Source organism: Octodon degus, unplaced genomic scaffold (genome assembly GCF_000260255.1).
Source record: "Octodon degus isolate 3935 unplaced genomic scaffold, OctDeg1.0 scaffold00236, whole genome shotgun sequence".
In the NCBI taxonomy this organism is placed as follows: domain Eukaryota; kingdom Metazoa; phylum Chordata; class Mammalia; order Rodentia; family Octodontidae; genus Octodon; species Octodon degus.
This window is the reverse complement of record NW_004524812.1, coordinates 2,702,827-2,714,239: the sequence shown is the minus strand read 5'-3', so window position 1 is coordinate 2,714,239 and position 11,413 is coordinate 2,702,827. Positions and strand designations below refer to the sequence as shown.

Genomic DNA, 11,413 nt, shown 5'->3' with positions numbered 1-11,413 from the left:
TTCTTATCACCATTAAAACAAGTCCTGCCCCATGTGCCAATGCCAGCAAGCAGGAGTGATAGGATTACAGGTGAAGCTGAAGGGATCTTTGGAAAGCAGCTCATCTTGTCTTACTGGTGAGGAAACTGAGTCTTAGGCATAGTCACTTGCCTAAGGTTCCTGGCAGAAGTAAAAATTGAGAACTCTTGAGGATTGGTTTAACATAAGAGTTTTCACTCCCTCCCATATAAAATAGAAATCAAGATATTCAATCAGGTTATTATGATGCTCAAATATGAGAAGTGAAAACGTTTTGAAAACTGCAGTTTGATATAAGTACCTTTACATTTTTTCCCATGAAGCCAGATACTTTTTGTTATGCTAGATGCTAATAACTAGGAAATGTTAACAGGTGACTTTTTCATGTGAGATTTGCGCTTGGAAGGAGGAGGTCTTCAGGACCTATTGAGCATCGGAGAAAAGAAAATGAAGTACTCCACCTGCCTCTCAAATTACTCCAGATGGGACAAACAGCAGTGGACAGACATGTTTTCACAGTAACAGTACGGCATACCTTCAGAGGAGCTGAGAACTTTGTAAGGAGACAGAAAATCTGTCCACACAATACTTTAAGTATCTAGGCTGGGGTTGGACAAAATTAACTTAAAAATCCCTTTAACACTGAAATTCTGTAATTGTGCGATTACAACCAGTTCATTTTTACAACATACACTCCTGTTTATGCTCTTTCTCTTTAAACCCAGAGACACTGACATCAATTAATATATTACAAATTGTGTAACTGATCTTATAGATGTAAAAAAAGGGAAAAATCTAACATGTAAGTGCAAGCACACACAGCACAATTTAACAACTTTGGGTTTTGTTTTAAGTTGAAGTGAATTATGAAAGAAAAGGCCATAACCTATAGCCTTCAAATTGTCAACCTTAATGGAATGAGTTTAAATATTATTCACTTATATTCAGCAAGAGAGAAAAGTCTCAGTTTTAATTTCTTCAGCGTTTAGTTTTATTTAGATGAATTTGAAGTCCAAAACAATCATTGTAATGGGCTGCCGTGAGCTGGGGTGTAGCTCAATGGTAAAACACACCTACTTGGCATATATGAAGCCCTGGCTTGATTTTCAGCCTCTTCAAAATTTAGCAATTAGCTGCTTTGATATTTATCTGGCAGGGTGAACAGAAATGTGATCATTACACCCTATTTGGAAACACCTGATGGGGAGATAAAATCTTCAGATTTCTGTTAATTTCTTAAAAAAATAACACAAATGTATTCCATACTTAAGGCCTGGGAATAACAGATTGTCTTGGTTAATTTTCTCAGCTTGCTGAGACAAAATACCTGATGCTAATTAAATACCAGATTTAATTAGCTCATAGTTTGTGCAGGTTTCAGTCCATACTTGGCTGGCTCCAAGGAAGATTGACACATGGCACAGCGACAACAGTTAAAGGTGGCAGATCACAGCAAAACAGCAAGAGCAAAATAGAGAAGCAGCAGAGAGCAAGCCCTCTCTTATATTGTATGCAGGCTGTCTGCCTCAGGGTGGGTAAAGCATTCACACCTGTAATCCCAGCATGGGACCATGAATCAATCACAAACTCTGGAATCCTGCTCCATGACTTCTTGAGGCTTTAGGGGAACATCTAGACACAAATCATAATACAGCCTCTAAATCTTACCCACTTTATGTCTAGCACTTCACACATAGTGGATGTGCATGGTATTTGTTCCGTGAATGAATAAGATACATCAGTGTGCTGTAGGTCAGGTATAGGAGGGTAGAGAAAAGGTTGTTCTAGACTGTATAAAGAAATGGAAGTGTCTCATTTGAGACCATGGCTCATTTGAAAAATAACAGGAAGTTCAGTTTACCTGATATCAAGGGTGCTCTGTGATGGAGGTGGAATAGCTAAAGATGAGGCTGGCTAGTGACAAGATCACCAAGGTTTTGTATGGTATGCCAGGGGCCAGGGAGATGGCTTGGGGCCAGGGAGATGGCTCAGTAGAATAAGTGCTTCCCTGGCAAGCTCAAGGGCCTGAGTTTAATCCCTGGTTTTGCCAAAAATAAATAAATAAATAAATAAATAGTATACCACAGGTTTGAAGTTATCCTGAAAACAATGGGGGTGAGGAGAGGGAGCCAGAAAGGATTGGGCCCTGGGGTGTGCTTTTTTTTTTTTTTTTTTTGGTGGAACCAGTGATTAAACTCAGACCCTTGCGCTTGTCAGGCAAGTGTTTATTCTACTGAGCCACCTCCCTGGCCCAAACTTTTTTTTTCTTTTTTGCAGTACAGGGGATTGAACTCAGGACCATGCACTTGCCAGGCAAGCACTTACTCCACTGAGCTATTTCCCCGACTGGGGTGTGCTTTTCAGTGAGGACATGGTGTCATGATTATATTAATGTTTGAAGTCCAACTCTGGTTTCTTCTAGTGGAAATGGATGGGAGGAATATTGGGAAGGCAACTAAGAGGATGAAAGCCTACAGGCAAGGTGAGAAGTTGGGGGACAAACAGGAAGAGGCTCTGAGCAAAGGCAGTGGTAGCAAACAGGTGAACATCCTTTTAGGATAGAATAAGCAGCAAAGAGATTTTGACAGAAGAAAGTGAATTTAACACCACCCCTCCATGCCAGACAACCCAATAGAAAACAGCCCCATCAGAACAACCACAGTGAGAAACACCCCAGAGTAAGCGGAGTGCAAGTCTAGTAAATGTAAATTTCACGAGATGGCCATGGAGAAAGCAAATGCCACATTGGGGACCTCAAGTTGAAAAGTTATCTGGATAAGGGATGTGTCTAAGTTGGTCTGCTCAGTACAAAAGGGACTGCACCCTGTACAGAAGAGAACAGATTCAGTTCTCAGCTTCTACTTTGAACAGATCAGTTCCATGAGGGGCCTTGAATTTATGTCTTTGGAGGAACAGTGAATCAGAATTGTCTTCACATTCTTGGACCACTGTGGGAGAGGAGGGCCAAGGCTGGTTTTGCTTGACTTCCAAGGGGCAGAAGCTACCAGGGGCTCAGTGTCACTCAGCCTAAAGGTAGGAAGCAGGGGCTCAAGCAGCATCCTGCAGAGCCAGTGAACCCCTGGCCCAGGCAGTTGTCTAGTTTGTGAGGGAGGGGCTCCTGTACATGAGACATACAACAGCAAAACAACCAACGACAACCAATACCAGTACGGGGATGAAGTCAATGGGTGATCTTAGATGTTCTTATTAACCTTATGTGTAAGATCTAGGTGAGCGGGTGGCCACTTCTGAGCAGTCTTGCCTCAGGTGAGGTGGGTGACAATATCACTCTCGTTAGCTTTTGAAATGTATGTTTCCTTCTTTCTTTTTTTTTCTTTTTTTTTTTTTGGTGAAACCTGGGATTGAACTCTGGACCCTGTACTTGCCAGGCAAGCGCTTATTCTACTGAGCTATCCCCGGCCTTGAAATATATGTTTCTTCCAAGGAAATAGGTTGTATGTAGGTCAGCGGACCAGGTATGCTGTAGGCTCTGAACCAGTGTAATTTTGTGGGTCGGAGAGGGGCTAGCCTGTGTAGACTTCAGAATCCTCTGGCGCAACAGCGCTAGGGGATAAGCTTTGGCTCCCGCTAGGCTGCACAAGAGGGGCGGGGTTTCTTGAATGGTTCCCCAGGAGAAAGTGATTGGCCCTGGGGAAATCGGAGGGGCGGGACTAGTCCATTGTTGCCATTGGTCCTGCGGGCAAGTTGAGAGATGGCTGTGAGGGGGGCGGAGCCCGCGAGAGGAGGCAATTGGGTTTGGTGAGGGCCTACGGAGGGAGCGAGCGGGTGGGCAGACGAGCCCGCAGCCCGCTCCCCGCAGCCCGTAGCCCACAGCCCGCAGCCCGGAGGTGGGAGGCAGCTGCAGCGAGCTCTCCTGGGCCGCAGCGGGGCGAGGGGTGTACAGGGCGTTGGCGCCGGGCGCGCGCCTGCGTCGCTGACTTGGATGCGGGAGGACGCTTCTGCGTTCCTTGCGCTGGATGCGAACCATTCAACAGCTGGCCTCGTGGGCAAGAGTCGCGGGGAGCTACGGCGGCGGCTGGAGGGAGGCAACGGAGTCAGTGGTGATGGTGGTGGCAATCTCGCTATCCCAGCAAAGCCCAGAGTGGAGACACAACGGCTCCTGAGGCTCCCGGTAAATGTCCTTCGCTCTGCTCGCAGAGAAGGCAGCTATAACCCGCTGCGTCTTGGTCGGCTGGCTGCCCTGGCCTAGTAGAGCTATGCCTCACAGACAGGGCCACGCCGGACCCTCTGTGGGGATTGGGGATAGGCTGCACAGGGGACTTGGCTTTACCCGCCTACCTCAGCAGAGTTAGATTTTCCAGAGGTGCATCTAGGCTCTTCCCCGGGGTCCTCTCCCTTCACCATAGACCCCGCAGTGCTTCCTCCGGCCCTGTCGCTGCTCTAGGGGGCGCGCTGACCAGCGCTCTGGTGGAGGTCACTCGAGGCATTCCCTTAGGGTAGGTTGGCAGTGACATCCCGCTAATGAGAGCTGAAGATGCCTTCTACTGCTTGATCAGCATCCAGTGGCTCTGGCTCTGTCACCCCCCCTCCCCCTTGCAACACCTATCCAAAAATCATTAGCAAGATTCCATGCCCCACCCCCACCTTCTCTCCTCCTATTGACTGGGCCCTTATCTGAAGAGACTTGAGGTTTCCAGCAGGAGTGGAATAAGGTTTGTTTCCAGTTTGACTGAGAGAGCAGTCACCCATAGGCTTTCTGAGTGTGCAGTTCAGAGCTTGGGTTGGTGGGCAGAGGGATGGAGCATGCTATACAGTAGGGGACACTGCCATCCGCGCTCTTGGAATCATAGTCTTGGTCTTGGGACCTGCGCCTTCTTTGCATTTGATCGACTGTGTTTTGCAATCGTTACTGGAGAAGTTTTAAATGCTGCTAACTCGAGTGAATTGTAGTGGAGAACTGGCTTCCAGTATGGGGAGCTGGTGACCCTTTTGGCCTTTTCATTCTCAGAGCTCATGCCCATTTTGCCTTAGGTTCTTCTCGCCTCTGATATAACTTCATTTTGTTGAAATTTACACAGCACAATTGGAAGGGCTCAATTTTCATTCTCAGGAGACCATTCCTTGGCATAAAATTGGGGCCTCCTAAATTCTACATTTTAGGGGCTTTGCTGGATAGCACAGTTGTTTAAAGCACCGCTTGAGTAAATCCAGGCAGGCGCATAGGACTGCAGTTCGATTCCTGGCTCCAGGACCTGTACCAGAACTGCCCTTAAGGCAGCCTGAAGTAGCCAAAAAAAAAAAAAAAAACCAAACCAAAACAAAACAAAACAAAAAAACCAAAACCAAAAACCTCCTTTTAAATTCTACTTTTTAGAAGTTTTTTTGTTTGTTGGGTTTTTTTGACTGGCTCAGGATGCCTTCAGGGCAGGTCTGGTAAGGCTTGAGGATCTGGGGATCAATCACGGCATCCTGATTGCTTTGTTGAAGCAGTCACTTAAACAACTAAGGTAATAGGCAAGCCCCCTCCTTTTTAAATTTACTTCTTAAAGAGCATAGCATTGCCACAGCCACATTTTCTATGGTCTTTGAAGGGGGGTGTCCTCAAAGCATGGAGTAGCTGGAATCAGAGTGACTTCCCCAAAGGTATTTTTCTTTCAGTTCTTGTTCAGCACAGAGAAAAGTGAGAAGTGGACTAATCTTGTGGACACTGATGCCCAGGGAATCCCAGCTACTACACACATCAGAGGATGATGGGGCTGGCTTGAGGGAGGGCCAGGGCCTCCCAAGGCCACCTTGATTTCTGTAGTGGACTACAGGCTTTTCCTTTGGTCTCAGCAAAGATCATACTTTTTTTTTGTACCGGAGATAAAACTCAGGACCTTAACACTTGTCAGGCCAGTGCTTATGCTGGTGAGCTGTCTCCCCAGTCCAGGATCCAACTTTTGGTGTGGCTATTTGTCCTGTTTTTCCCTCACATACTCAGGAAGAGACAGTGATCTTTATCTGGCTTTGTGTGTCCTCTCCAGCATCAGAAGGAAAAGTGAGGCTTGGGATCTAGGGAAGGTGAAAATGAGGAGCATGTAGGATACAACATGGTGGTGGGTGTGGGGTGGATTATTGCCATCATCGAAGTAGCTCTCTGCCCCTGAGACTGACTACATATTTATCTTCTCAGCATGCATCCCTATCTTTACTTTACCAGAGAAAGGGACTTGGGATAACTTGTCTTAGATGGTGGTGTTAGTAATGCAACTCTGATTCATTATCCACCAGAGACTATGGATTTTGCATTATATGCAGCCAAGGTGTGGGCTGAGGCAGGCCTGATACCTGGGACACAGAGCGGGCTATATGGAATCCAGCAGAGGTCTGATCAGAAGAGGCAGCATAAAAGCTGTAGCACTTATAGAAGTAAAGAAAATTAATTGAAAATTGAGTTACAATAATAATAATAAGGGCTCACGTATTATTAAAATCCTGCAAAGTAGGCACTATTAGGGGTTAGGCATCCCTAATCCAGAGTTCTGAAATCCATAATTCAAAACTTTTTGAGCACTGATTTGGCAGCAGCCATAGAAAATTCCTTATCTGCCCCCATATGACAGGTTGCAGTCAAACAGATGCGTTAAAGATATTGTATGTAATTGCCTCTAGGCTAATCGGTATGGCATGTCAATGAAACATGAATTAATTTTATGTTCAGACTTGGGTCCCACCCTCAATATATATTTGTATGTATTGTATAAATATTCCATAAATTCAAGGTCTGAAACACTTCTGGCTTCAAACATTTATTAACTTATAAAACTCAAAGAAGTATCAAAGCCAATGACATCCTACTGCCTGGTTATTGGCAGAGGTGGAATTTGAATTCAGATCTAAGTGACACCAGGCCTTGAGTTTAAAAGCATTTTGCTTTTTACAGTCACAGAAAAGTTTCATGTGAAAGAGATGCGATGTCAACAAGACTTTTAAGGGTAGGAAGGTGATAGTCCTCTGAAGGGATCCACTCAAGGAAAACTGGCCCAACTAGAAAGAGAGATGGACACAAGGTATAATGAAATACAGACCTGGAAAAGTGGGGGAGGAGTGTATTTTGGAGAGCCCTAAAGAGAACTTGTGATTTGATACAACGAGAAATAGGGGATGCTTGGGCTGGGGTGTATCTCTAGTGGCAGAGTACTTGCCTAGTATGCATGAGGCCCTAGGTTCCATTGCTGTGAATAAAAATGAAAAGAAATAGGGGATGTTGTCAAGGTTTGAGCAAAGAGCATGACAAAATAGTACCATTCATCTGGTATGACCTACCTGGCTCCCTGAGCCTGTGCCTTTCTCTTCCTCTCTTGAGAATCTTGCCCAGATATCCATATATTTGACTTGTTTTTTAATATCCTGAACACTTCTTGACATTGGACCAGATGTGTGCAAATGAACAGAGTCCTGGATCCAGTGTGCAGGAAAAGTAAGCTAAAGGCTCTGGATCAAATAAGCCCTTGATGAGTATGTTTCAGCCTGCACACTATTTGTAAATGTAGATTGAATTAGTGGTTAGCATACAGAAAATAAAGTCTCAAAAACCAGAATTTCCAGCTTTCTTGTGCTACAAGGCCTGGGCTATGTTCTTCTGCAGGACAGACTTCTTAGCTGGGGGCCAAATGCTCTGGAACTCTTGTGCAGTCATCAGTGCCCCCACCCCTATTCCCAGGACCTACCTGGCTGTCTGGACTCTGGACTCTTGTTTAAGGGAAATAAGGCCCTGTGAAGAAAGATTCTAATTCAAGATTAGCTTCTCACCTTACAGTGTAATTAGGAAATAGTCAGGCTCACTGTCTCTGCGAAATGAAAATAACCATAACACACAGAGATGCTGCAACACTGTGGAAGAGCCAACAGCCAGGGACTGGCATATCCCAGCCTCTTCTGGTCTGGGACTAAAAACCTGCTGTCCTGAGACCCCGGTGGACGTTTTGGCGGGTCTTGTGGTTCTGCTTCATCCTGTACTTGAGCTCAGGCTTTCTTTCTATTGGATACTTTATGATTATAGGATCTAGTGCAAAATGATAAAATGAATTTGATGGGGACAACTCAGAAGGGACTGCCTAAGAAATAACATGTTGAAGATATAATTTGGAAGTCCCTGAAAGAACTCTGTACGCTCTGGTTGGCCAAGTACAAACCACTTCTGTGTTGGCATCTGGGCGGGGAGATCGTCAGTGGACAAGTGTGTCTGGGAACTGATGGGCATTTAGCATCTCTAGGTCCTGCTTAGCAGATGGCAGTGGCACCCTTCCCTGTGCCAGTTATTGTGACAAGTACAACTGTTTCTATGTATGTGCCAACACTCTTGATGGGAGCAATACTGGCACATTTCAAACCCAAAGTATATTTCCAGAAATCCTAACATTCACTTGATGTGAAAGAATGTTAAGGTCATGATTATTTATCTGTGACAGAGTGTCCTGTGTTTCTACTGATATTCACGATTTTCTTCCTCAGATTCCAGCTAATTGTCTCCATTTTTTTCTCTTTCTAGATTCAGTTCTTTGAGTGATTCATCACTGTGACCCCCAAAGTGTCTAACAGAGCAGGTGCTTGGTAGGTACCCTTGAACTCATCTCAGTGTTCAGTGGTTAATGTTAACAGCTCTAGGAGTCCAAGACAACATGCAAGTCTGCATTATCATTTCCTTCAGTCTCTAGGTGCTAGTATTAGTATTTTAAAATACGGAAGTAATGCTTTTGAAATGTAGTTGTTGCACAACCTTTCTGTTTTAGGTAAGATTTATCATTCTTCAGGTTTAACTGTGCCCCAAATACTGTTCTAGGCTATGGCAATCTATATACATACTGGTGCAATAGACAGATGCAGTCCCTGTCATTTTGAAACTTATACATTAGGGGGGAAGAGATGAGCAAATAAAGCCGATTCACAAACAGTTATGATGATATGCATTTGATAGTTTCAGTACTATAGTAAGAGTAAAATGGGGTGATGTACTACTGAGTGGCAAGGATGGGGCCAGTGCTACTTCAGAGTGTTCATGGAAAAGTTCTCTGAGGAATCTCACTAACAATCAAGTCAAATCTGTAGCTATGAGAATGAGCTAGCCATAAATGATCTTGGGTAGAACCCTTCAGGCAGACTGAAACACAAATATGAAGTCCCTGAGGTGTGATGCTGATGTATTTAGGGGGCAGTAAAAAGGCCAATGGGGCTGGGCAGAGTACACAAAGGCAGGAGGTGGGAAAGGATGGATGAGTTGAAAGAGTGACACAGGGTCTTATTCCTAGAGTAAGCAGTTGGAGCTTCCTTCAAAGCATGATGAGAACGTACTGGAGGGGTTTGAACAAAGGATAGTCTGACTTCAGGTTTGTTTATTTATTTAAAAATATTTTTGGTGGTACTGAGAATGGACCTCAGAGCCTTAGGCTTGCTAGGCAAGTGCTTGAAATAACATTTTGGCTATTGTATAGAATAGAACTCTCTAGAGACAAGGCTAGAAATATAGCTTATAAGGTTGTTGCAAGTAGTTCAGGTGAGACATGATGATGGGTTGAACCTGGGAGGTAGCAGCGGATGTAAATAGATTTGGAATGCTTGCTGAAGGTAGAGTCAAAAATTTAAAAAAACTAAAACTAGAAATTCCATTAGACTCAGCTATTCCCCTTTTAGTTATCTTTACTTAAAAGAGGTAAAGGCATCATATTAGAGTGATACATGTATATCAATCTTTTGTTTGTTTGTTTGGAACCTGGGATTGAACTCAGGCCCTTGCGCTTGCTAGGGAAGCGCTTATTCTACTGAGCCATCTCCCCAGCCCTGATATCCATGTCTATAGCAGCACAACTCTTAATAGGTAAATCATAGAGTGGCCCATATGTCTGTCAATAAGTAAGTGGATTAAAAATGTGGTGTTTGTACACATTAGAGTTCTACTTTACCATAAAGAAAGATATACTTGAGCTAATTGTAGGAGAATGAATGCACATTGAGACCACAATATCTTTTTTCTTGTCTCTTGTTTACTTTTATTACCTTTTTTTAAACATTTACTTTAAAGAGAATATAGCAATAATTGATATGACATTAGAAGCAGTATGCATTTAGAAGACCAAAATGACAGGTATTTTAAGCATGGTTTTAGCATATACATTGCTCTCCACTATATAGTTGCTTAGTTCACAGATATCAGCATATAGACCTAGTCAGGGTGAGAATTCTACCCATTAACTGCTATTTTCAAAAACCTGATGGATCTTAGGACCATTGCCTTAACCATCTTGTTTATATAAATGTATGGTTTTGCCCCTACCATATTTCCTGACTTTTCTCCTTTCTCTCTCTTCATTGTTTAATCCTTAAGTTTTCTCTTTCCATTTAACTATGTTATACCTTTCAATTTTTATTTCTTCTTTTGAGTTCTTACCCTAGGGAGACAATACATACGATATTTACACATGTGGGTCTGGTTTATTTCACTTACATGTATAGCTTCAAGTTGCATCCACTTACCCACGAAGGCTTCATCTTTTTTTATAGCTGAGTAATACTCCATTGTATAAAACCACCTCGTCTTTTTCATCCATTCCTCAGATGGGCATTTTGGTTGTTTCCAAGATTTGGCTATCACAAATTGTGCTGCTATAAACATAGGAGCACATATATCACCATGATATGATGTTTTCAGTTCTTTTGGGAAAATTCTCAGAAGGGGATAGCTGGATTGAATGGAATTTCCAGTCATAGTTTTTTTAGGAGTCTCCACACTGATTTCCATAATGGTTGTACCAGTCTGCATTCCTATTGGAGAAGGATTCCTTTTCCCCCACAGCCTCTCCAACATTTGTTGTTGATTGTTTTCTTTATGATAGCCATTCTTTCTGGGGTGAGATGGTATCTCAGTGTTGTTTTAATTTGCATTTTTTTTGGCAGAACTGGCGATTGAACTCAGGCCCTTGCTTTTTTTTTTTTTCTGTGGAACCAGGGATTGAACTCAGGCCCTTGTGCTTGCTAGGCAAGCGCTTATTCAACTGAGCTATCTCCATGGCCCCTTTTAATTTGCATTTCCTGAAGGCTAGTAATGTGGAACATTTTTTCATGTATTTATTTGCCTCTTGTATTTCTTCCTTTGAGCAGTGTGTATTCATCTCGGATGCCATTTCTGGATTGGGTATTAAGATTTTGGGGCCCTAATGCTTTTTAGTTCTTTATAAATTCTAGATAGAAGCCCTTTGTCTGAGTGCTTATTAGTTAAGATTTTTTCCAAATTTGTCAGTTCTCTTTTCACTCTGTTGGTAATTTCTTTTGACATGCAGAAACTTCTCAATAAGAGGAGGTCTCAGTTGTTAATTCTTTAAATTAACTGCACGGAAAGTACTTTTCATGAACTGTTTGCCTACCCCTATGTCTTCAAGATTTCCACCTACTTTCTCTT

General features: G+C 43.3%; 1 protein-coding gene across 1 annotated transcript in view; it reads left to right on the top strand.

The window, feature by feature from the left end:
• Window positions 1-4,095: 4,095 nt before the first annotated feature.
• The window catches only part of LOC101592282 (A-kinase anchor protein 17B), a 54,621-nt gene continuing 47,303 nt past the window's right edge, over window positions 4,096-11,413 (top strand). Inside the window, exons 1-2 of the mRNA XM_004645714.2 lie at window positions 4,096-4,150; window positions 8,513-8,574. The gene's annotated coding sequence lies outside the window, so the exon portion shown is untranslated. The remainder of the gene's footprint in view (window positions 4,151-8,512; window positions 8,575-11,413) is intronic.